This window comes from Xenopus tropicalis, chromosome 8 (genome assembly GCF_000004195.4).
Source record: "Xenopus tropicalis strain Nigerian chromosome 8, UCB_Xtro_10.0, whole genome shotgun sequence".
NCBI classification, from domain to species: Eukaryota; Metazoa; Chordata; class Amphibia; order Anura; family Pipidae; genus Xenopus; species Xenopus tropicalis.
In genome coordinates, this window is record NC_030684.2 from 52710022 (window position 1) to 52737464 (window position 27443).

The 27443-nt window shown below is 37.8% G+C and overlaps 1 long non-coding RNA gene across 1 annotated transcript; it reads left to right on the forward strand.

Moving 5' to 3' along the window:
- The first annotated feature begins 865 nt into the window (after nucleotides 1-865).
- LOC100494343 lies at nucleotides 866-21860 on the forward strand. Its single transcript, XR_004219824.1, has 5 exons — nucleotides 866-895; nucleotides 2238-2264; nucleotides 7572-7655; nucleotides 14054-14115; nucleotides 21289-21860. It is a non-coding gene; the product is annotated as an uncharacterized LOC100494343 (long non-coding RNA).
- Nucleotides 21861-27443: the final 5583 nt, after the last annotated feature.

The window sequence follows — 27443 nt, forward strand, 5'->3', positions numbered from 1 at the left end:
TCAATGATCATTTTAAGTAGACAGCGTTTGGAAAAGGAAGTGATGCGTAAGCAGATGGCTGTCTCACTCTGCATATCTGTATTGGGAATTAATTGATATATTTATGCCTCATTGTATGCAGTATAATGAAAAGTGCCAAAATAAATCAGCTGGGCTAAACCCTACGGAGTCTCGTTTATCTATTTAAAGAGAGATAAATAGGTAAAGTACATTTTGTAGAACAGTAGAGCTGAAGGAATGTTTAGTAGATGAATTCCTCCGTTCACCTAGAATTAAAAATGGGCTAATTAGCATTCATTTTGACTATTCTCCATTTTCTTTCCAACACAACATTTTCTTACTCTATTGTATATTTAAGTTTTTTGGTTTTTTTTAGCTTGGTCTTAATTAGTTATTAAAGGGACATTATTAAAAAAAAAAAAAAATTGGTATTTTGTATTTGTATGACCGATCTTTCGTGTGACCAATGGTCACATAAAAGATTGAAATTGCTACACGTATGGCCACCTTTAGGGGCAGATTTATAAAAATGTGAGTTTAAAGCTTGTCACTGGGCACGTGCAGGTTCAGTAGCCAGACAGATCTTCAGTGGAAATATTGTGCTTTATTTTTATCACATGCAGAAAAAAAAAAACCCAGTTTTTACAATGGTGCAATGGTGCAATATACAACATTTACCAGCAGGGGGTCAACAGTAACCCTGCAAGCACACTTCTGGCAATCTAGAACTGCTTCTTACAAAGGCTTAACACAGACTCCCAAAAGAAACCAGTCTGCAGCTTTTATAGCCTCCAAACTGCTCTATGCTGCCCCCGGTGGTCAGAATCTACTCTATAAATATTCATTCAGCGAGGCTGCCCACCCCTTTAGGAAGTGGCTTCTCTGAGAGCTCCAGGTAAGTGTTTTATTCAACTTTACTTTATACATGCAATTGCAATGTTCTGTATAGAAACAAAGTAGTTTTATGCACACACTTTTATACACACTTGTGGCAAACATAGCTTTCTATAAGCAGTTGTTTCAACACCATTTAAAACATACATCCAGCACAGCTGAGGCACATGTTTCAAACAAAGTAGGCCTTAGTTTAACCAAAGCTAATGCTGTTTCCACTTTTAACACATATATACCACACATACATATACACAGATTATACACATAGCTATTTACACACTGAAATACTGAATTAATGAGTTACTGGCCAATAAAATTAACATTTAAAGACAAACAAACAAAAATTATTAGCTAAATTCACTCCATCAAATCTCACCCCCCCAGTCTATTCATTCCTATGGGATTTTTATAAGCGTACTTATCAATGAGTGAAAATTAGAACTCACCATATGATAAATACACTTCTTAGAAATTCCATAGGAATGAACAGAATCTGGGTGAGTTTTGATATATTATGTACTAAACTCACATTTTGATAAATAGACCCCTACTTTTTTGTAGACTTAAGGTATGGAAATCAAAATTAAGGAAGGACAACTTATCTGGAAAACCCCAGGTCCCAAGCATTCTGGATAACAGGTCCAGAATGCTTATGTTGTAGTGTCACCCACTGTGACCTACAGCACTTATATTTGCCTATTTGTGTCTGTAAGTTACCCTCCCATATAGATTGTAAGATCTACAGGCAGGGACCTCCATCCTCTTGTGTTTTTGACTCTTTTCGCAACTATATCTTGCATTTATTTGTATTTCTTGTTATACTTTGTATTTATCTATTATCTTAACACCCTGTTTGTATTAATGTATTCAACTGTACAGCGCTGGGTACATAAGTAGCACTTTATAAATAAAGATATACATACATACAATACCTGTACTATCTACCTATAACATACTGCTTATTATCTACCTACTATCTACCATTTACACACTGGCAATTATCAACCAATCTACCTACTATCTGTCTATGAAATACTGCTTATTACCTAGCTACTGTCTACACTTTACATGCTGCCATTTATCTACCTATCTCCAAATAATCCAACCATCACTAATAGCCTTTTCTAATTTTTCTAGTTCTTCCATTTTCCACTGCACTGCATCCGAGGTTCTTAATGAATCCCTAAAACAGCATATTTTAGTTTTCCTTAACAGACAGAATACTACTATAGATAGTAATTGATGAATTAGCAAATACCTTAGGTTAATAAACTTGAGCATTGATAGTCCAATACACCAGTGATATCAAGACATGTTTCTTAATGTAAATTTGTGTTTAACAGGATTTAATTTTACTTTGAAACACACAGGTAAGCATAATTTTCTCATTATTTTTGTAATAATGTAATACAGTTCATACTCTAAGTTGCTCTGGTTTTCTCAGTGTATTTGTTTCTTGATTTAGCCTGAAGGCAAACATGATTATTTGTGTGGGATTTTTTGTGTTATTATTGTTCTTGTGAGACTTAAATTTGTGATATGTTTCCTATTTCTAGTTTTGCTTTATTTAGTTTACCTTGATATTAAAGAAAATCCCCAACAAGAGAACCCAAAATTAACTTTACATCGGGGTATTTATGCCATATTTTATTTCAACAAATACATACATATGTATATGTGACAGGGCTTGAAAAGAAAGAATAACAATGCAAATTAACCCTTAAAGTCAGGTCTGTTTTATGTTGACAGATAGCATCTATATTTGAAGGCTGGAAATTGGTAAACCAGGAAGGTTAATGATTTAAAAATCTTATTAACTAAAGACCAAATGTAAAAGTTGCTTAGAAGAGGTCCATCTATATCACAGTAAAGGTTAATAAAAGTCATCATCCTCTTTAAAAGCGTGGAAGGAATCTGCCATCATAACATCCCCTGGCAGAGCCTTCCGCAGTCTCTTCGCTGTCATTGTGAAAAACCATTTGCATTGTTTCAAGTGAAAGTGTGAAAGCTCCGTTCCTCAAGTCTAAAGGTGGCCATACACATAGCAATTCTGATCTTTTGTGCGAAGATTGTTCCCACCCTCCACTGATGTTCAGGGCTAAATAGCCAGATATGTAGGTAGAAACAATAGAAATTCTACCTCCACCTGCAGATTCAGCCCTGAACGTAGATTTTGCTCGGGCGCGATCAAAATCTTTTAACCTGTCTGATCAACGAGTTGACCAATATGAGGAAAAATCTACCATAGCTTACAATAGGAGTGAGACAGGGCTGGAACTAGGGGTAGGCAGAAGAGACACATGTCTAATGTGCAATGGTGGAGGGTGGAGTTCGGTACATACCTCTTCTATTGCCTGGCTTGGCCCAGCAGTCAAGTGAGAGTTAGGATCAGGGTAGTTAGCAGAGCAGCCAGAGGCTCCGATAGGGAGGCCAGGAGGTTTAGGCCCCCCAAAATGTTACCTGTCGGCATTGGCATTCAAGCATTTAAGAACAGGAATAGGAGATTCCTGCAGTAAAGCACCAATGCGAGCATCCTTCTAGAGCTCTCTGGGTTGTTGCCAGCATGATACATCATCAAGTGTCAAGTGAATTATTTATTTATTTTTTGTTTCAAGAACCCCTGGCACCCAAAAGTTATCAAGATAACCCTTCCTCCACCAGTACAGAGAGGGCCCACCTAAGAGAAAATTGAAAGGAGTTGAAACTGGCCCAATTCAAGTTGGGTTGAAACAAGAAAGGTCCAATGTACCAGAGAATTCCCCATCTTCTAAATAGCTTTACATTATATGTATTTATTTGCATTTCTCTCTTAAATACCTCTTATTATCATTACTTACAAGGTCCACTTTATTGCACAATTTTAATATTCTGCAAACAGCATTACATGGTAATTATAGCAAGTTTTGTTCATAAACATTCTAGTCTCATACCCCAGCAATACACTGTGTGCTTGCTGTAAAAGATAACAATAATGCAATGGTGTGTGTCTGATCTCTGCATTTTTAGTTTCTTTCTATCACACTGGCATCTCTCCATCATTTTGCTGTAATTTTGGTAATTGTATAATATTTATGCAGCAGGAAGAGGTCAGCCATCTGTGGACCTGAATATTGTTTCTTGCCTTTTGGCTCATTTTTCCCCTCTATATAAACATTTCATGCATACTCCAACTGGTTTCCTTAATGTAGTTTGATTTAAAAGGGACAGAAGTCAGAGGGAAAGGCATTTTCTGATTTCATTTCTGTTTAACAAATTAGCAGTGTCATTCCCATAACTATATGAGCAAAACTGCAGTTAAGGTGCTAAATTTGCAATTTATTATTGACAGAATCATCAGTAAATGGGCCTTAATAATATTAGAGTCACTGGTCTTATTATTTACCAACTGGCAAAGGCTAAAGGAGAACAATTATGAACGAGTTAAAGCAATGTGCTTTCCACATGCATCTGTAATTTATAAGTAACTATTTGGACTGGCGAGTATGAGTCTGTTTTTTTTTAAATCAAAAACATTTTTGGAGTGAATAATTAATAAAAATGGCAATGTGAAAATCTGTGTATCTGCCCTGGAGTCTGTGTTTTCTCCCTGGGTCTATGTGCATTTCCTCTCTGTTTTGCTCCCAAACTCCAAAAACAGACAGGTTAATTGGCCATAGTGTATATAGCGTGTGTGAGTAGAGTGTGATAGGGTCTTTAGATTGTAAACTTAATTGGGGCAGAGAATTATGTATGTAATTATGTGTAATCTCTGTAAATTGCCGTATGTTAGCGCTATTTGAATAATTATATATACAGTTGCCAATAGAAACAAATCAGCACTTAGCTATGAACAGTCTAAAAGTTAGAAACGAAAAGCAAAGCTCTGAGTGGTTGCTATGGCTAACTGTACTGGCGCCATTTAGCCCCTTTGTTAACCAATGCACAGATGTAAAGGGGTGGTTCACCTTTAATTTAACGTTTAGTATGTTATAGAATGGCCTATTCTTAAAGCGGACCTGTCACCCTAAGAAATAAGTCCAAATTATTTTCTATATTGTTAGTTGAGCAAAATAAACTTTACTTACTCTATATAAATAATATAAATCTTGTTTCCTTCCGTCTTGGAATTGCTCAATCAAAGCAAGCAGGCAGGCACCATTTTGTGGACACTTGTTATTAAGGCAAGCTTTGTATCATGCCAAAATCTTGTTTATGTGATAGAATGGGGGGCCTGATGCCCAGGCCCATGCACTGGCTACACAGTTAGATGAGGAGGAGGAGGGAGGGGAGAAGTGAGATGTGCAGTGACATCTAGGAAGTGCTGAACGGAAAGCTAAAGTTATTGTCTGCCCCGCCTCTATGCCTAAGGCATAGAGGCGGGGCAAGCAATATATGATTGACAGCTGTGATTTTGAAATGCCTTTATAATGGGTTTGGATGTGTTAATATAAAAATGAATTTGGGTTTCATGTTTAATTTGGACAGGACTTTTATTATACAGATTTTCATGTCTGGGTGACAGGTCCACTTTAATGGCCTAACTCTTCAGTTGGTCTACATTTATTTGCCTCTTTCCAGTTCTCAAATAGGGGAATTTGGTCCCCCTACTATAAATATTCTAGTCTCTCTAAATTGGACCCAAGCAACCATATAGGTTGAACCAAAAGCTAAATAATTAAAAAAAAAACACAAAAAAATAATAAAATCAAGACCAAGTCCAAATTGTCTCAGAATAAGACAGCATATTTCATACTAAAATTTAAGTTAAAGATAAACTACCCCTTTAACATTTACAACCAAATCCAAATGCAGTACTTCCAGACCATTATCCCCCGATCTGCCACTTGACAAAACACACCAGTTTCAATATCAGTTTGGTTGTATACCAGCTTTGTTATTTAGTAGAACACTAGGTAAAGGACAGGACCTGTCATTTCCTGATGTTACATTCCAGACCCACCTATTTACTGTGATAATTGATTTGTATCATGTCATGTGTATTTTTTTAGTGTACCAATGTTTCAGTTTCCTTTAAGTCTTCTTTAGTCTCCTTCAAATCTGCAGGTTCTGCAACCCACTGGTTTGTAAAAGGTATCTCCAATATGTAAAGAATGGGCAGGTACTGTGACCCACTAACTGAGCTATAGGGACACATTATGTTTATCAGGGTTTAGTCAGCCATATTCACATGAAGCAATCATATCATATAAAGCAGGTAATCTGGTCCACAAGTTGCCATATTAGTCCCTGGGGTTAGCAGGCATAGTGACCTGTGATACATTTATAATCAAACTATATATGGAATAAATATGTTGGCGAGGAGACAGAGTGGGATATAGTGAGATAAAGTGGGATATAGTTCAATCAAGCAAAGTCTAAAAGTCATAATATAAAAAGCGCATCTTGTAAGATTATCAGTGTATATATGGTTGCCCACACTTAAAGGAAAAGTAACACTAAAAATTTTTAACTAAAAAGATCTATTCTACCCTCCCCCATTAATTGCCCTATCCTAAAAACCATTTGTTATTTTGAATGCTTTAGAAGAAAATACCTGTTAAACTCTGCTTCCTGTCATTTGAACAAAGGCGATACGGCGATGCCGGGGAAAGTATCAGGAGATGCATCAACTATGCGGCAATCAATTGATCGAGCCTAGCCTGACTCCTTCCTATACAGAAGTCAGGCTAGGCTCAATCAATCGATCACCGCATAGTTGATGCATCTCCTGATACTTTCCCCGGCATCGCCCTATCGCCAAGCCAAGTTTTTTACAGGTATTTTCTACTAAAGCATTTCAAAATAACAAATGGTTTGCAGCATAGGGCAATTATTGGGGGAGGGTAGAATAGATTTTTAAGTTAAAAATTTGAAGTGTTACTTTTTCTTTAAGTGACTTAAGTAGAAGAAATGCGTTGTGTAGTGTTGCTTGTAAGGAAACAGTTAAATAATCAAATTAGATTCAATAATAAAAAAGTATCAAAGGTCAACTGGGCACTAAAATGCCCCAAAAAATCCATTGAATCAAAGAAAGCAAACATAAATCGGTATGTAACTGCACATGGAGGCCTATTTATCAAAATTCTAATGTGTGAATTTTTCAATTATTTTTCTAATTTGAATAATCTGTAAAATTTACCAAACTCGAATGTGTGAAAAACTCAAATATTAAAAAGCTGACATGACAGTAATATAACAAATTCTTTCTCCACTATGAACTGGCACAATGGGAAACTATTCCCTGTGTAATTTCACCTTCCCATTGACTCCAATGCATTGGAATTTACAGCTCAGAACTGTTTAGAAAACAATCTGATTATTTTAACAATTAATCTTCCTTAATTGCATAAAGTGTTGTTCTATTCTCTACAGGTAGAATAATCAAAATATAAAGGGTCATCGAAGCAGCCTCTGAGCCTAGTAGTTATTTCACACATTTTAACATGATAGTATAAACACTGGTATGTTCCACTAGCAAAACATACAATGAAAAGTGTTATCTTTATATTTTGATTTCCCCCAAGGGCCAGTACATGCTCATTTTCTCTAAAGAGTTCGCTAACAGAAATATTAAAAGCAGAATATATAGTTATACTATAGAAGTTCCCACTTGTGGTGTTTCCTTCAAACTTCTGGGAAGGTATTGTAGCATAGGTAACTGTTTTGACCTTGTCTAAACAACAATTGTCTTATCACAGCAGGGCAGCCACAATCAACCAGCCAGAATGTTCCTGTTGTTTTTATGTGCTGCTGCAAGAAACCACAAGGGGACAACCACAAAGGTGTGATATAATATCATTGTGTAGTCAGCCAATTAGAGCTATACAAGGCCGCTGCATAGCATGATCAACTGACTGAAATTTTTTTGCAGAGAATTATATATAGTATATACTACCGTTTATTTTATGCAGCTTTATAGATTCAGCCCTAGTTTGCAAATGATAGAAGATACAAATGTGACTTCACTGATTCAAATTCAGCGAGTGCCTGCTCCCTCTACTAGGAATTTAGCTCCAGGATATGATATCAACTTGAAATAAATACCTTCTATGGTTGAAAAGAATTCAATTTTGCAATCACCCACTAATTAACCTGATGTGTTTGCTCTTGGCATGCTACTTTATATATAGGCCAAGGCCTTCATGTGTAGATTCTGCTTATTACAGTGAATATTAGTCTGTTGCTGTAATTAATGTCCATTGTGGCCATGTAGAAGAAGTTGGTGGAAAAGGAGATGAGTGTCAAGATTACAGCCAACAGTGAAGTAAAGCAAGATGGTAAAAAGAGGGGCTAAGGAATAGGCATGTTAAATCAGAGAGAGAGCGATCCCTTTCATGCATTCTGGTGATACCATTCATGGGAGAATAGGAAGGGGCACTGCAAGTACAATTGTAATTATAATTTGTTTACAGGTCGCACATGTGGGATGATATTTTCCTAGAGTATGTGTTCTCTCAATGAAGGAGTGGCTGAGTACAACAGTGTCATCACTCCCACACACTTTGGCTTAGTTAATATCAAATGGTATAGATTAGTTAGTAAAACAATTGTATTATGGGTGGGCCTGCAGTATCATGTCTCATCTTTGTAAATTAGAGCATCATTTTTTATACTTATAAATGCATTAATCTTAACACGCCTACACCAGCCTGACATATCCAGTGATCTGTGTACACCCTTTGTTCTGCACAGAATGCAGATGTACTCATTACAAAACAGTTTCCCAAATCACCAGAAACTTGTGCTGTCAGCATAAAAAAAAACATCCCTAACCTTAATTAAAGGCACTTGTCCAGCTCTGTATCTTTCATCCAGCAGGGAGGTTGCAGATTTTCCTTCTTGCAATATTTACTTTTAGTCCCCAACACCAGAAAGGCAGAGCATAAATATGGTATTTGTGTATTTATACAAGGCAGAAACAGAAATAGCTTAGTGATTCATGGAGAAAGTCCTGAATATCAAACAGAACTAAACAAGCCCAAATGATTCAGGCTGTGAGTCACTTGTTAGCATAATTGTATAACGCTTTATCATAGGAGGATGGCTTACATTGTTTGTGATTAGATCAAAACAAAAAATGAGGAGCTTAATTGTTGTTATGAGCATAGTAGAAGCAACAAAATTACATTTAGCTTGAATTTCATTTACTCAAGTGAAAAATGAAAACATAATCATATATAGAGGTATTATAATAGCTTGTAGTAGATTTAAATATGAATGGCTGGGGTCCAAGCCAAGCAGATGTGGTCTAGCATGCAACTGGCCTCCAGGTAAAATGTATTCAATATATTTAAGGCCATGATATTAGTATTTATGGAGTGTCAGCATATTCAGTAGCACTATGCATAAACACTGTAACAAAGTGACAATACCTAATAAGAGACCTACCCAAAATCGCTTGAGGTGTGGCTGAGAAAAGTTAAATAGGTTGTGCAAGTATGTAAATGTATGTAAAAGTCACACATTTCACTGGAGTAAGTAAATAATGAGAGCATCATAGGCTTGCTGGTTGCTTAAAGGGTTGATGACCACTTGCCATTGTACCATAGGGGCTATATGAAGGCTGTTGAATTTGTTCTAGTAAGAATGAAATGGTTAGAGTGAAGGCTTGGCTGTGGAAGTGCATTTAAAACTCAACAGGTTCAGGAGATGTTTTATTATTGTGTGCTAGTTATTATGTAATTGTCAGGAACTCTGTTGTCTAGAACCAGGAACCTAGGGTGTACTGACTTCTGGTTCTCCAGGTTAAGCGACAGTAGGCATTGCGGTTTGGGCCTGGCAGGTTAAGTAATTGACTTTTTCTCCTGTCTGTATTCTCTGGCACCACCTATTATCCAAGTCTGGTGTAATTTCTGATGTTTGACGTGTGAGTGACGTCTCCACCTCATTTTATAGCTGAAGTGCACTGCACCTATTCTTGCTGGACATAAAGGGAACCCTTAAACTACCACCTGGTCAGGAGATGGCTGTAGGTTCAGGGCTTCCAGCAGCTCATGATTTAGAATGGAAGGCCAAGGGCGAATATATGGAAGTGCAAAGAGTGCAATTTGATGCAAGTTCCTTTAATGAATGGGGTTAAATGCTCAACTCACGGCAGGAAAAAGTGCGAGAGCACAACTGTGCTTGCAGTTGTTCATAACCCCCCTTATATTTTATACTTCCCTATCCTTTCCTAACTTTTATCTTTCTCTTCAATTAACTTTTTAATACAAAAAAAGTAAACCATCTGCTCTTAAATAAATATACAAGTACAAAGCTGAATGCTCTGAAAAAATGGATCTTTAGTTATACACAAGCTATTGGATGTTAATAATTGTATTACAGTAAATTTCAAGTTTGAAGCCACTTGCTGGTTAAAACGTATATTTAAAGATAGGAATCTTAATTTAAATGGCAGCTGTAAACAAAAACTAAATATAAAAAGCATCAGCTCTTTGACTGCTCTGTTGAAGAAGAGCTTCAACTGCCCAAGAGATAGTCTAAAATAGAAGCTGCCACCCATCTGGGAACATTAGTTGTTCATCCATATTAGAGACTGTAACAGACCGTAAACCAGCGTAGGGTTTCACGCAGGCATTTTGTCAAACAATGCAATAACCTATTATTTAGCAACACGTATAATTGTTAAATATTCAGTTTTTCTGGAATAATTTGTAACAACCTCCATTTGTCCATGGTATTCCACCTACAAAGAACAAAACTCAAAGTTTAACTGGTCTAGCTGAGGGCACTATCCTGATCAACCCATCCATTCCACAACATGTATGGCTGGGTTTAGTATGTCAGCGATAGCAGGGCTGTGTTTAAGCATCTCAGTTTCAAGGAATGTGTAGTGTTACCGGACTTGTACATTTTGCCACCGGTGTTGGCTTTATTTATGCAAAGGCATATTTTGTATGACAGTTATCACAAAAATATGACACAAAGGGCTCAGTGGACAACTTGCGCTTTTAATTAAAGGTACTTGTGCCAAAATGCACTTCTTTCATATAGTTATATATACAGTATACTTAGTCCTTCTAGCCTTCCATTTTAATCAGACACTGCTGCACCTATTAATGCATGGAAACCCTGGAACTACTGCTGCCTCCTGACCAGGGTTCTCTCAGCCACCTATGTCAATAGACACAGCACACTTGTGCAAGACAGGGGAAGTTAGAAAATATTCTGCGCAACTGCGTCTGGTTCACAATGAAGCACCTTTGCAGTTCCGTCCATTTTGAAGAATCGGACACAACTCTTATAGGTGCTGTTGCTTCAGGACAATTTGTACCCACAATGACGTTGGAATTCTGGGGAAAAAACTCTGCATTGTGGGGAAAAAAACATGGTACATAAAATGATACACCTGTGTCAGGTGACGATTATCTGTTCTACTAGAAATATGCCATAATTTCCATTCTCTAACACATGTCGCTGTGCATGGTTCACCCTCTGCAGTATAACTTTGCACACAGTCTGTTAATTGTAAACTACCAAACACAAACCAATAACATTTTTACTGTTATCCCACTGTTTATAGGATGTCATGTTGTAGCTTAAAGCTGCTGGTTGCTTCATTCCACTATAAGTGTTCCACAGAGACATAAATTTGGATGATAAGAGACTCAAAGATTTTCTGGCGGTAATAAGAAATGACTGCAATGTAATTAGCCTCCCACACTCCAGAAGAATGAGCAGAGTGGAAATTACATTGTAAAAATTGCAAAATAGTCCAGTGGGAGACTATCCAAAAACCCAGGGTTATCTGTTCTGTTTGATGTAACGTTCCCAGAATGTGGAGTGCTGGACAGGGCCCAATATTACTTTAACATGGGATCACAGCTGTATATTTGCTACCATTGTGCAAACAAGAACATAAATAGCATTCTAAACCGGCCATTACAGGTAAGGCCTTCTGAAGAAGCATACAGTATAATGAACTTGCAGTTAAGAGGACATGGGTCCTGGGCCATGTTTGTCTCTGTCTGTTCCGTTACTACTTATTGATTGCCATCACAATATGCTATTATACACATACAATGCTTAAACACTGTAAGAGGAGGAGGCTCAGGAGGACAATGTCCTTATGGCATTATAATGAGTTACAACCAATTGAAGGATGAAATAAGGCCAAAAAGACTTCAAAGCAAGTTTGTAATTTCCTTTTCTCCGATGTAAGCCCACTTATTACATATACAATACCTTTTACACATTATTTAGCCATACTGAGTTCTATTATACATGTGCATGGCATTAAACAAGATTTAGAAGTGGACAGCATTGTGACTTTTGTATAAATCACTGATCTTTTTTCTAAAAATAATTAGACTAAGCAGCTTGAGTAGGACTTTATTGTACAGCCTACTAGCGCTTAGCATACTCAGACCGAGACCCATGTATTACTGCTTTGCGGTGCATTGAGGGGCGATTTTACTCAGGAACAATCAGTTTTGATTGTAAATATGCTTTGTTTGAAGCTTCCTGCAGAGATGTGCAGCCGTGATTCAGTTCATTGGCTGATTGGCACTGGTTCCAATCGCCCAGTCCATAATTTCCAGATTAAAGTTGCAGCTCTTCGATTCACATTGATTTGTAACAAAACTACGTTTGTAAAAACAAGTTTACTTCTCTAAATTGGAAGCATCAACCCCCAGCACAAAGGTTTATAAGTAAGAAAAATATAAAGAAATGAGACATTTTTTTTTAAAAAAAAATGTATTTTAAAAGCAAATTTAGATATAATTGCTTATTTGAGCTAAATTAATAAAAAAAACAAAAACCCTAACAACTCTTATAATGTATCACCCTTTGTTACTGAACTAAGCTAAATATGCTTGCCTGCGCTTGCAACAAAGCTAGTTATTTACAGCTGCCTCTTACCCCAAGGACATGGTACAAGAGAATTAGCCTGACACTACTTGTGCTGCATCTACAAAGCCTTGTAGTGAGATGGATGGTCTCCAGCCTGGTCCACTCCAACAGTCCCTCCTAAGGTCTCTTGTCAACACCAGGTATCTCCTCTGCTTGGTGGTTCAAAAGAAGCAAACCAACCTACCTCCTTAATAACTTTCCCAGTTTATCTGGATAGGGTACCAGCTCCATACACATAGTATTTTCCAATTAACAAGGGCCTCCCTCTCCATGGGACCTTTCTGCCAGAATGGACGTAAAACCTAGTTCTACCGTATTAAAAGTGTAATGTCATATAATCTGTATAATTTTTTTGCCAGTTCTGAAAAAAGTAACACTAGTTGAAAAATTTATAAAAGTCTATTAAAATAAACAAAACATAAAATAACCCAAAAATGTAAAGAACAGTTGCATTACAGATAAACAGCACGCTGTAAAATTCTGGTGAAAAAAGGTGTTTAGTGATAAGCAAATCTGTCCTGTTTACTTTTTTGTTGCGTGGTGAATTTTTCTACGGAAAATTTTTGCCTCCATTTTGCAAAAACATATGCATTGGGAGCTGCCACTTTTTACACAGGAAGACCACTTTTCGCAGTAACTAAATTTGTCCTACTGATTTAATTGGTCTACCATTGCCCCTCCAATCCAAGTGAGCAGCTAACTGCTTGTGATGACCAAACATTCTGCACCCTCCTTACACACACACACACACATTGGCATCAGTACCAACTGCATCTCAATACATACAATGTACCTGGGGTGTCAGTACCCATTGCATCTCACTACATATGGGGGAATATTTGTTATAGTGAGCCAACATTTGATTGGTTGCTATCACCGGTGATGTTGGCTTACACACTATTATAAATATGCCCCGTAATGTATCTAAAGTTACCTACTACCTTTCACTATATATGATGTACCTGGGATGTAACCACTGCATCTCACTGCGTATAATGTGCCTGGGGTATCAATACCCACTCCATCTCACTCCATTTAATGTGCCTGGGATGTCACTACCCACTGCATCTTGCTGCATATAATGTACCTGGGGTGTCAGTACCAACTTTTGACAGTCCACAAAAATATCACCACTGGAACATTAAGTCTGACATTAGCCTGATTAGGTTTAGGTTAGTCTGTGAGCCATCTTTAGCCTCTCCAAACATAAAATTCACCCTCCACCTATGAACATGAGGTTCCTGTCCCTTCCTATCCTCAACATGGGAACATAATCATTTGTTTGAATTGGGAGTGTGTTGATTCCCAACTTTTTTTGTACATCTAGATGGGTGGATATCAAGCTGTGAGAATCCCTATGAAAGAATAAAGAAAACTATCAAGAACAGAGTGTGTTTTTAATATAAAAATGATCACAGCTGTTTAACAAAATGTATAGTATTTCAGGGTGAGGCATAATTAACACAACCTCTTGAGTCATGAAGAGGCATCCTTCAGCATTTAGGAGAGGAAAAAACTCCTGTGGAGGAAACCTCTAGGGAACCATGGCTTGAAGGGCTGCTCTAACCTCTTGCCATCAAGAGGTTAATGAAGTGACATGGAAAAAGAAAGTCCCTAAACTGTCAAAGGGGGGGGGGGGAGATTTTCTTTTTTAAAACACTCATTGACATCTTATATTCTTGTTTTGGAGCATAACACATCTTCTTAGGAGAATGTTTAGAAAATAAATAAATAAATATGATAATAAGTTTAGTGCAAGTAGTAATCAGGCCTGGATTTCAGGTGAGGCGCCCGGATAAGAAATTCAGTGCTTGTAGTAATCATTTGAGGTGACAGGTTATGGGCTGATCAGCAACAGTGTATAAAGCCCCAACATCTCTCATTTCTCTCATGCATCGGGCTAGGGCCTGTGGAACAGACATTCTCTGGGATTTGGTTGCCTCATTTATTTGCCAGCAACCTCAACAATGCTGTAAATCACTCATAAGAGCGTCAGAGTGTTTTCTGGCATTTGGACTATTTGTTATATTCTCTGGACAATTTTTTCAAATCTAAGATCTTTTCAAAATGATGTTTCTTTACCTATACTTGAAAGTCCATAGGCCTGCATAGATTCCCTTCTTTCTTAACCTTTCAAGACAGGACCCAGCACTCTGCAATTCTCTGTGCAGGACAGGAGTTTCAGAGTTTTGCAGTGCGCCAGGCAGCTCTTTCCATGCTCCTGTTTAGAATAAATCAAGAACAAACAGAATTAAAGGGGAAATTCAATTTAGTCTTTAGTTTGTTATAGAACTATATAGGCATATATAGTTCCTCTTCTTTCTTCACCTTTCAAGGCAGGACCCAGCACACTGCAAATCTCTGTGCTCTACTGAAGTTACCAGCACAGAGACAGGCCCCCTAGGCTATACAGCCCCATTACCGCTCTTTGTGCCACTCTGTTCACATGCACATATGTGTAGGTTTTAACAACAAGAAGAATTAGGATGCAGCTGGGTGGGATGCCTCCCTAAAATCTTACTGCCCTAGGGCCAGATGTCTGTGGCCTTCCCATAAATTTGGGCCTTGCAGTGTGCTGGGCAACTCCCTCTGCTGGGTCCTGTTTGGAATAAATCAAGAAAAATTAAATTAAAATTAAAGGGGAATTTTAACTTGGTCTTAGGGGGTTATAGAACTGTTATATAAAATCTCTTTACCTGAAAGTCTATAGGTCTGTATACAGTAGCTCCTTTTCTTTCTGCACCTTTCAAGGCATGGCCCAGCACGCTGCATATCTCTGTACCAGACAGTGTGATAGGCACAGATCATTGCAGTGCACCAGGCAGCTCTTTCAACTCATGTTTTGAATAGATAAAAAACTGAGCTTTGTCTTGCTGTGTTATAGAACTATTAATTCTCATCAACTTTTCAATATAAGATTAACATTTACCTGCCTATTGGCCTGTATAATTTCCTTTTCTGTCTTCACCTTTCAATGCAGGCCCCAGCACACTGCAAAACTGTGTGTGGCTAAAGCGTCATGCACAGAGACAGGCCCGGATTTATTAAACAGACACCCCAAGACCAGATAGCCCCATTACCGCTCCTCATGCCTTCCTCTTTCCATTCACACATGCATATATGTAGGCTTTCAGCAGGGCACTGGGAATTTTAAAGAGTTGGCATGTACCTTGTGCCTTCCCAGTGCTTCAGAAATAGTTGGGATGCGATTGTGTGGAATGCCGCCCCTAAAATATTACTGCCCTAGGGGTTGGCCTCTGTGGTCTTCCTACAAATCTTGACCTTCACAGAGATTTATAGATTTGCAGTGCGCCAGGCAGCTCCTTTTGCTGGGTCCTGTTTAAAATGAATCAAGAAAAAAGAACATTAAAAGAAATGTTCAACTTCTATCTTCAATCTTAGTGTGTTACAGAACTGCTTCAAATTAGTTAAGAAAAAAGAAAATGAAAGGAGACATTCAACTTGGTCTTAGGAGTTATAGAGCTATTAATTTCTTCATTTTTATTAAGAATTTTGTTAAGAATGAGCAAAACAAAAAATTAAATAGAAAGTTCAACTTAATCTTATTGTGTTATACAACTATTAATTACCAACAACTTTTCAATATAAGACTACTTTACATTTACTTGAAAGTCCATAGGCAAATCTCTCTATTGGGCTGGAGCGTTGGGCACAGAGATGTGCTGGGCAACCCACTTTCCACGTAACTGTTTACAATAAATCATGAAAAAACAGAATTAAAGGGGACATGGAACTTAGTCTTTGTGTGTTATACAACTATTAATTCTCAACAAATTTTCAATATAAGATTATAAGACATTTGCCTGAAAATCCATAGGCCTGTATAATTTCCCTTAGCCAGGCTGGGCAATAGCACTGGAGATATTTATCACACATGTTATTAAACTAGCCCTACGGTTTATTAATGACAGATTCAAGGAGCCACATGAATGTCATATGATTACTAGACAAGATACAAGCATGTGGTATATCTCCCTTTTAAATATTAAAGCATTTGAACATTAAAAATAAGACAGTTTGTGTAACACATTTTTGACGTTTTCAAATTTTCAGAAACAAGTATTCAAACAAGTTGTCAACAGAGAAAGGCTGGAGCTTACATTTTGTGACATTTCTTAAATGCAGCCATTGTTAAAAAACTATATAATTAGGGATTGCTGTGATGCTGGCCCATATAAGGTTAAATTACCTAAATAGTGGGAATAGCATTGCCTAGGAATTTGGGTTATCATTTTTTTAAGAAATCTGAAAAAATAGAAAATGTAACAAAAAACAAACTAAAAAACATAAAAAACAAACTAAAAAACATTTCTGAACATTGATTGGATAGGCTGGAGGGATTCATCTTGCAGCTTATCCAAACCCTGTGCAGCGGTACCAACTTAAACTGAGGGGGGAAATGAGTAGAATTTGGAGGCAGCAGGTAAGTGTTTAGTTCATTATCAGTGAAATAACTTGTGTATGTGTGTGCCTGCCAAAATATATGGGTGTTTTACTAAGTCCGGATATGTGTGCCAGCCTAAAGAATTCTGTATTAATGTGCTTTCTAAGTGTGTCACAATTTGTCTACCTGTGAAAGGGGTTCTGTTAAATCTGCTTTTGTGGCAGTGCCTTCATAAGCCTATATGTGTGTGCCTTCCTTCCATATGTCTGCCTGTGTATGAGTGTCTGCCTGTGTATGAGTGTCTGCCTGTGTATGAGTGTCTGCCTGTGTATGAGTGTCTGCCTGTGTATGAGTGTCTGCCTGTGTATGAGTGTCTGCCTGTGTATGAGTGTCTGCCTGTGTATGAGTGTCTGCCTGTGTATGAGTGTATAGCCCATGCATGCTTAGAGGATCTACACTGTATATATTCTCCTGTGTTCTGGGGTATATTTTTTAGTATCTATCCAGCTATGGCTTATAGGGGTACTATTAATGGAACTGGCACCATTGTCATTGGGACAGTATTTACTCTATCACGTTTTCTGGAGTATTATATGTATGGATATACAATTACCACCTAGCAAGGCCTTATTTCACACATGGCTGTTTTACACCAACCCTTTAAACAGGTTATAAATATTCAACCAGCTCTATAAATATATCCCAAAGTTTAGGTTTAGGTCATATTAGATACCTGTCACTAAAGAAGGATAACAATATTGTTGGGGTTTATTTTGCCTTCAGAAATATAATTCCTTTGTGTGCAAAACCCACCATTAGCCCCTGCTCTGTTGTCTGTCTAATTATTTTCCATACTGTATTGACCATAACATGTATACATGGAGCACCAGGTCAAACATTGGTTCCTGTTACACAGATCAAGGAACTCCTTGGTGACTAATAACCTTTACATGAAACTCACTATGACATATGTTATGAAGGAGACTGATGGTGTGAAATGGCCAATTACAACTAAATGGGACCAAAAGAGCACTAACCTGGTTAACCTGTTGTTAAATCAATAAAGGCCCATATAACCTTTTTCTCCTCAGAAAAATATTGTGGCAATCAAAATGTCCTTAACTACCAGCAGTCGCATCCCATCCGGTTAAATGGAAAATATACTGCCAAAGGAACCCTGCTTTCCATGATTTTAGGTAGGGGTGTAAATAAAGAGACGGCAAACCAAGCAGTTAATGAGAGTTGAAAAACACAAACTTCTATAATCCATTCCATAGGAAAAAATGTTAATGATGAGACTGTGTGGATGTAACATTTGCTCCCCTCTTTCCCACAACCTTAGAGTGTTGCCCTCCAGGCAAGGCTGCCCACAAATAATTTGCACAGACACTAATCTTGTTGGGTGAAAGTCGGACGCAGCTTTGTTTAACACTATGAAATGCAGTAATTGCTTGTAAGCAAAATCAAAATAAAATCTCATTCCATAACAAAAACAAACCCCTCATCCCATTTGTCATGCAATGTCTATACAGTGGGCATGTAGCTATATGGTTAATCTTCCTGAAATAACCAGCAAGGACAAAATACTGCCATGACTGTGACAATGAAAATTGATTTTCTACAATGTAAAAAAAATATTTCTTTTGTCAAATATACTGTACATATGCAACAAAATTAAACAATGTTATGTAATAGAAGAGGGCTGCTGTGGACCAGATAGCACAGGTACAAACTGAACAGGTTTGGACAAGTGTTTGCAGGAGGGGAAGGAGAAAGGAAAATGGAAGCAAAGGAAACACAGCCATTCTGGGCTGTTGGACCTTGCCCTGGGCAGCTTACCAAAAGCAAAGATGAATGGGATCAGAAAGGGGTGAGGTGGCGGGAGCAAGAGGGTGAAAAGATGAAATAAGCAGTTAATAGCACTGTCTTTAGGCTAGGACAAAATGCTATGAACTGCAAGAAAAGATCACAGACTGACCTCATGGGGTGCAGAAGCACTGAATGCTAATGCTGTCCTTGGGCATAGGTAGGCAGAGGTAGAGGAATTCATATTTAATTTAAGTGTTTCATAATTTTTGCATGAAATAATGTATACTACAATATGTATAATATATATCTTATTCTGCCAAGGTACCATTACATTTATGTCCCATAGACTCCAGTGAAACAGTGCCCCTGGAGAGCATGGCATCACAAACATGTTGAATGCTTTCTTTATTCTACCATACAAAAACATTTCAAACTAAGTACCACTTTGACTCAGAAGTCCTTATTTTATTTGGCAAGAAAGATAAATATTTCAGTAACTGATCTATTTCTTTCCATGGGGGTTGTCTAAAGAAATGATTTTCTTAATACAGTATAATGGATAACCTTACCGATCTGAAGATTTTCAGTATCAACTCAGATATGTGATATTTAAGGCACTGATCACAGAACTCCTCCATGACTTCTAAATGTACGTGAGTTACAATAGGGGGCATATTAGCCTCTGTATAATTTATAGCTGTTTGTACTAAACAAAACGACTCTTGCGTATTATATAAGGATAATGAAAGCTCTTGCTAGCAAAGGTTGCACTTCATTTGCTCCTGTGTCTTTCCTGGTTTTATGCACTGTTCGAACGCAGTCTCAATTTTTTTGTCCAGCTCTGCAGAAATTGTTGCCGCTTATGGAAAAACTAGTATAACAACGTTCAGATTTTATTATAGTATTTTTAATTAAAGTATCAGCATGCCAGAAAATAATATCGTTTCATGATAATACAATTTTTATAGTTTGCGTTGGCATGACTTTATTGGCTAATCTTCTCACCTAGTGATAGTGACTGGGCTGTGATTACTAAAGGGTGATTATTACTGAATCATCTAACTTTTCCAGAGTTTTCTGTAATAATTTACCACATGATCATAGCCAAATGCAGGTTACTGGGTCATATTGGCCATGCATACATTAGCCTGATAGAATCCTTAACCAGCCAAATTCACAGTGGGTTATAAACCGATGCAAATGTATGCATCTGCTTTTGTGGGAGTGCCTCCATAAGCTCTTAGATTTGGCACTGTATCTATCTGGGCCATGGGTTCTAGGGGCACCATAGCACTATGGATATTGGGATTGCATTAATACGTAAATATGTTGATATTGTATACGTTGATTACCTCATTGCAATTGATTACGTCTGTGATTGTAATGCAAGGCATTAATTCACACGACTGTTTTACATCAACCTTTACACAGGTTATGAAAATTTAATCAGCTTTATAATTCTATCCCAAAGTGTTATCATGGTTTAGGCCATTTTAGATACCTCTCACTAAAGAAGGATAACAATAATGATAGGGTTTATTTAACCTGCAGAAATATAAATCCTTTGTGTGCAGCTTTTGCCCCTTCTGTGTTGTCTGTCTAATTAGTTTTTATACTGTATTGACCATAACATGGTTATATGGAGCACCAGGTCAAACATTGGTTCCTTTTATACAGATCAAGGATTTCATTGGCTACCAATAACCTTTATTTGAATCTTACTAAGACATATATTATGAAGACGAATGATGGTGTGAAATGGCCAGTTACAACTAAATGGGATCAGAAGACCACTAACCTGTTAAATCCTTAAAGGCCCATATGACCATTTCCTTCTCGGAAAAATCAAAATTTCCCTAAGCACCAGCTGAAGGATTCCCCTGTGTCAATAGGCGAAGCAGTGCCTGATTTGGAACAGAAGGCAAGAAGGACTGAGCAGCACTGAACTATATAAGTACAAGGAGTGCTGCATAACTCACAAGTTGCCCAACTTGCCCATTGTGCTTGCAGATGTAAATGAGCCCTATTACCTTTTAACGGTTAATATAAAACTGGTAGATAAAAAATAAGTTGAAAACAAATAGTGAGGTTTATTAGTAACAGCCTTATTTAAAAAAGGTATTTTTTATGCACTATTTCCTTATGAAGGGAATTGGGAATTTTCTTTAGTGCAGCATATCTTGTGGGATACTGGGAGACGTAGCTGTATGTCATTTCTCAATCTAAACAGGTGGGGGCTGCAACCCTCTTGCATTTCCTTGTTCCCTTTTTTTCTCTCTCTGGCCCTGAGCATTTAAATTACTTTCTTGAAAAGAAAAATAAATAAAATAACCCTTTTGTTTCTACAGGCCCTTGGAGGCTCAGCGCTGAATGTGCTGTTGCAAACACAGATGGTACAATAAATATGATTCTCAACTTTGTGGTGACAGCTAAAGACACCTTTGCAGTATGCTCGTCGGATTATGAAAAGTAAAATACCTGTACAGCAAATTACCAAATACAAAGGGAGGTAATACTCAATACTTTGCCTTCCTTTGCAATATCTACCAAGTGGATTTACCTTGTCTTGTTCTAACTCAGTATTGTGACATTTAGGGGGGTATGTACTAACCCATTTTCAGGTAGGGGTTTTTGACGCCGACCGGTCCCACACCCTGAAAAAGTCGCACAAAAAAAGTTGTGGTTTTTCTTTCAAGATTTATTATGTATCTTTTCCGTAAAATTTTTCTTTGCTTTAAACTTTTTTTAAAAAGTTTTTTGTATTTTTAACATGGGTTTTTGTTTGACAATTTGAAAACGTTGCGCTTATTATGTGACAAGTTGATAAAGTCACGCAAATTTTATGTAACTTTTCCGCAACTTTTCCCGCGTGTGCTTCTTCACTTCTGATTGTTGGATAAATGTCTGACATTTGTTGAAACAAGTTTATTCATGATTTAAAAAAAAACAAACAAACCAGCAATTGCGCTCCGAAAGTCGAAAACTTTGTAAACGCCATGAAAACCTTTCCGGCTTAGAAGCCTTCCATTTCTGGCTTTGGAAGCCTCCATAGGACTCAATGGTATTCGACAGATCAAACTTGGCAAAAATATAGTCCCAATGAAAGTGTAACTAAAGCAAATTCTGAAATGTTCATATTCTTTGCACAAACTACAATTTTTCTGTGGAAATTTGCCAAAAACCATGAAAAACGTGTGGAATTTTAATGAAATTTTCGCATACATTCTGAAATGTTCTATAATTCAGAAAAATTACGAATTTATCTGAAAATTGTTTAGTAAATGTGCCCCTAAATGTTGCTCCTATAAGAGAAAAGAGCTTCCAGGAATTAGATTCAATGGAGCAGTTGACAGAAACTACAAAAAGCAGTTCTTGCAGCTACAGGTGTTTTATTCACACTGTACCCTGTGCAGGGGAATTGCAACTGTCTGCACAGGTTATGCTAAAACCTAACGTCTATCCTGTTATGGAGACTTTCATTTTTAACCTAATTTGAATGTTTATACCCCCAATGAGACAAGGCTGAGCTGCTAAACGTTTATAGGGTTCCTTAAAGAGACAGTGTTACACCCCTTTTCCGCATGAGCTCAGTTATTAGGGCTTGTGCCAAACATGCTTTTGTAAGTTTCACTTTAGTACTTCCTGTTCACTTCCTGTCCCTCAGAACCTCAAAGGAGCTGATAAACTAATTACCATCCCACTGGTAAGCCTCCAATAATGAAGGTAATGGGGGTAAATTTAGTGAAAATAGCCAAACCTTTTACCACTTTATAATGGCAAAAATAGGAAAATGTGCCTTTTAATTAAAGTATAGGCAGAATATCATTTCAACATAAGTCTATTTAATACTTGCTGTATTTTAGCAAAGGTGTTTTTAAGTGTATACTGCCTTTCTAAAGGCCTTTAGCCTTATTTGGCTGTTTAGGCAGTTAACCTGTATCCATACTATGTCACATCTGTTGTCCTTTACACCATTCTTTATTTTCAAATTCATTCTTCAGAAAACAGTGAAGCTCCAGAATGGCATAATTTGGAAGAATTCCAAATGTTTCACTCATCTGTACCTGCCAGCTGGGTGTCAGATATACTCATATACGAACGCTGGGTAAATGAAGCAACCTAAAAGAGCTAAATCAAAGCAAACTGCTGTTTGGCTGCTATGAATTAGTGCACTGAGACACATTTGTCCTGAGTTAATAAATAAGCCATAAAGAGATTTCTAAAGTCTTCCAAACGTTGATGAGCTGCCCCAGTATGAGTTCTACCCTCTATTTCTATTTTTTCTTCCATACTACAGACAAATAAACCTTATCTTCTGATAATGGTATAGGCTGCCACAGCACCCCAGAAAAACATAATATGATATGGATTAGTATAACATTATATTTTCGGCAGGGCTCTTGCAATTTAAAGGAACTGGATTTAATTTTAAAAGTGCCATCAGTAATGTATTGTATGTATGCATGTATAAGTGCCACAATCTTACAATATACAAAATTACATGCAGGGAGGACAAGTGTTATAATAAATACAATAAATAAGTATAAACAAACAGGGAATAAGTGCCATGTGGTATGAGACACAGTAGGAAGGAGGTCCCTGCCCCATAGAGCTTACAATCTAAGTGGTTGGGTAACATACAGGCACAAATTGGAAGGCAAGAGTGCACCAGGTATGGGCATTTGCCCTTAAGCGCAGGATTAGGCAAAATAATGTTTTAGTGCTCCAGAAGGTAGCATCTGAGTTTTATCTTAAAGAGAGTGGGTGAGTGTTCCCTACGGAGGGATTCAGGGATAGAGTTCCAGAGATAAGGAGCAGCGAGGTAGAAAGGTTTAAGACGAGAGAGTGCAGTGGGTGTGGATGGTGTAAAAAGATGGAGGCTCTGAGAGGAGCGGAGGAGACAACCAGGAACGTGCAGAGAGACCAGTGAAGAAATGTAGTGAGGAGCAGAGGAGTGAAGGGCTTTGAATTTTAGCAGAACGATTTTGTAAGCTATCCTTTGCTTAACAGGCAACCATGCAAGAGAGCTTAAGTGAGGCTGAGAAGGTTCCCTCTTAGGAGAGAGCAGGAGGATCCTGGCAGCAGAATTTAAGACTGATTTCAGGGGAGAGAGGTGGGAGTCTGGGAGGCCGGTTAGTAGGAGATTGCAGTAATCTAAGCGGACCAAGCACAGAGCCCTGAGGCACTCCCACACTGAGCTGAACTGGGGTAGAGGATTTGTTAGCAAGAGCAACAGAGTAGGAGCAGTTAGAAAGGTAGGAAGAGAACCAGGATGCAGCCTGATCCTGGATACCCAGAGAATAGAGAATTTGCATAAGGATAGAATGGTCGACAGTATCAAAAGCAGAGGAAAGGTCAAGGAGAATGAGAACTGAGTAGCGTCCTTTGGCCTTGGCAGTCTGGAGATCATGTGCCACTCTACATAAGGCCGTCTCAGTGGAGTGCGCAGGTGGAAAACCAGACTGCATAGGGTCCAGCAGATTATGGGTGCAGAGGAAGTTAGTGACACGAGAAAAGACAAGATGTATGTTTGTATGTATGTATGTATATGTTTATTTATAAAGCGCTACTTATGTATGCAGCGCTGTACAGTAGAATACATTAATACAAACAGGGGATTATTAAGATAATAGATAAATACAAAGTACAACAATAAATACAGATAGATACAAGATAAATACAGTTGCAATAAGTTAAGAGTCAAAGACACAAGAGGATGGAGGTCCCTGCCCCGTAGAGCTTAAAATCTATATGATGTTCCAGGAGATTAGAGGCTAGGGGCAGGAGAGAGACAGGACGGTAGTTAGAAAGGCAGGACGGGTTCAGTGTGGCCTTTTTTAAGAATGGGTTTGACACATGCTTGTTTGAATAGAGAGGGAAAAGTACCAGAAACCAGAGAGGACTTGAATATATGAGTAAGAGCTGGAGTAAGGGCAGGAGCACATTGTTTTAGTAGGGATGAGGGCATAGGATCCAGTGAGCAGGTAGTAGGCGGAGAGGAACAGAGAAGCTGAGAAACTTCAGACTCTGTTACGAGATCAAAGGAGCTGAATACAGAGAGAGGAGATTCTGGAAGGCTGAGATTACTATTAAACTTAACTGAGACCATGTGGGGGTGTGGAAGTAGAAGCAACCTCTTTTAAGAAGCTCTATCAAGTTGATGGTTGTCACCTCACCAACACGTAGGGGCACATTTATCAATGTACGAATTAGTACGATTGCAAAAAAAATCTAATTTTTTTCCAATTTTTAGAACTGTGGGTATTTTGTATGATTTTTTGGTTAATTTCCGCAACTTTTTCGTGCTTTGCATCAGTTTGTGCGACAAAATCGTATTTGTTACAACGAGTATGATTTTCATATTTAATCTGAATTTTTTGCACTCGTACTTTTAATGTTCTGAAATTCGGACTTTGATGAAACTGGCCCATAATCTTGGGATATCATATTTAATACAACACTGGAAGTCAAGTCTAAAATCTAAAATGTTTTTGGAGGTTTTAAATAGAAGCAACATCTTTTCAAAAGAAGATCTTTCTAGTTAATGGTGCTCACCTCACCAACAAATAATCTTGGAATATCACACTGCATACCACACTGGAAGTTATGTCTAAGTTGTTCCTAGAAGCTTTCAAAAGAAGTACCTTCATATAAGAAAATCACAGATATTAATGGCAATTAATTGGCTGTCCTAGAAGCAACACTGAATTGTTTGTGTGGTAAGGTCCATGGACTATTTTACCATGTTGCTCCTAATTGGAATACATACCATTGCTTTAATGTAGGACATTTACCTAGGGCGCTAGACATGTACCTCTTCCAAGTCTACCGATGCAAGTGCGCAATTGCTTCAAGACACATGCACCACATTAGCTGTCTACCCCTATCTGTGCCGGAGTGTACAGAAAATTGCATTGATTGGAGTGAAACCTAGGGGGCACCTGGCAGTGACAGGTAAAACATAAATAGTGCGGATATTGGAAATCTGAAACAGCAAAGCTTCCAATAAAATAAATACAGTCCTAGTCAAATAAAAAAAAAATAGACTGGAATATATAAAACAGTAAAGGAAACATCAAAGTCCAAATCTACTATCAAGAGTCTAGAAGAGATCAATCATAAAAATTGAGAATAAAACCCAAATGGGAATAGTCTGAAGATAACTGTATAATCCAGGAGGTGAACAGCTATTGATCTGGGCTGGTGATGCTTCTTTAGTAGAGGGATCCACACAAGCAGATCATATGAAGATGAAGGCAATGCATAAAACGTGTATTTTTTATTTAATATAATTTATATACTTTCTTCCTCTCCCATATGGTGCTAAATACATATTATATGTGGGTGTGCAAAAATACTCTTATGTCTTGTATAAAGCACAGTATGAAACACAATTCTATTATCTAATTACAGAAATATGTTAGCTTAGAAACTATGAGGCCAACATCAAAATGATAACCTTTAATAAAGTATGACAGGCTGCTATCTATTTATTTTAAATATTTAATTTAAAATTATAGAAGCCACAATGGAGATGCATGACCAGATAAAGAGACAAGGTTTGCAAAGGGTTGATTATTTCTCAGGATAATACATGACACAAATATATTTTACCAGTTATTTGGAGATCTTGCGATCTACAATAAAATGCAATGCATCTGATACATTTAATAAAGCATTATGCATTTGAAGTACTTACTCAGTAACTGGATGGAGTTCTCTCCCATCTGGCACCATCTTTGGCTGCAAAGGTTAAAACCCCTAAAACTCTACCTTGGTTCTTTTCCAATGCCTACAGCGGCCAATCATTTTGAGGGCTAAACTACACAGAAGATTTTGATCAGATTTTGTGGGTCAGACTTTAGGATACTTGTACAAAGTGCAATCATCATGTTTTTTTTAAAACACAAAGCAGAGTTTTTTTTCCCAGACCTCCATCACCATTGTGCCGTGGCGCAATTGTGCAGCACCTACAGCAATTGTGTAAAAAGTGCAAAAGTGTACAAGGGTAGTGACAGCTCCAGGCAAGGCCTGAACTAGGGGTAGGCAGAAGAGGAACCTGCCTAGGGTGCAGCTGTGTTTGGTACCACTTCTGCCTACCCTTAGCCTGGGATTGCTTTTCTCTGGCTGTTGATTGTCACCGCGCTCCTCCATCCACAACATGAGCGTTAGCTTGGCCCGCCCCTGTGTCAGTAGGTGCAGCAGCACTTGATTCCGAATAAAAGGCAGAAAGGGCTGAGTGGTACCGAGCTTTTTTATCTACCCCACAAAATCTTGTCATGCAACAGCACACACACAACGACACAAAATTTTGTGGGACAAAATCTGATCGCCCCTGCAGTGACATAAAATGGATGTGATAAAGTCGGATGGTGGGTTTTGTCCCAGCATAAAAACATCCAACAGTGTATTTCAATGAGAAAGCCTTTCAGATTCCATTAGATTTTATCTTATCGGATGCGGACGCAGCATGCAGTGTTCCCTTCCTTACAGTGTTGCATCA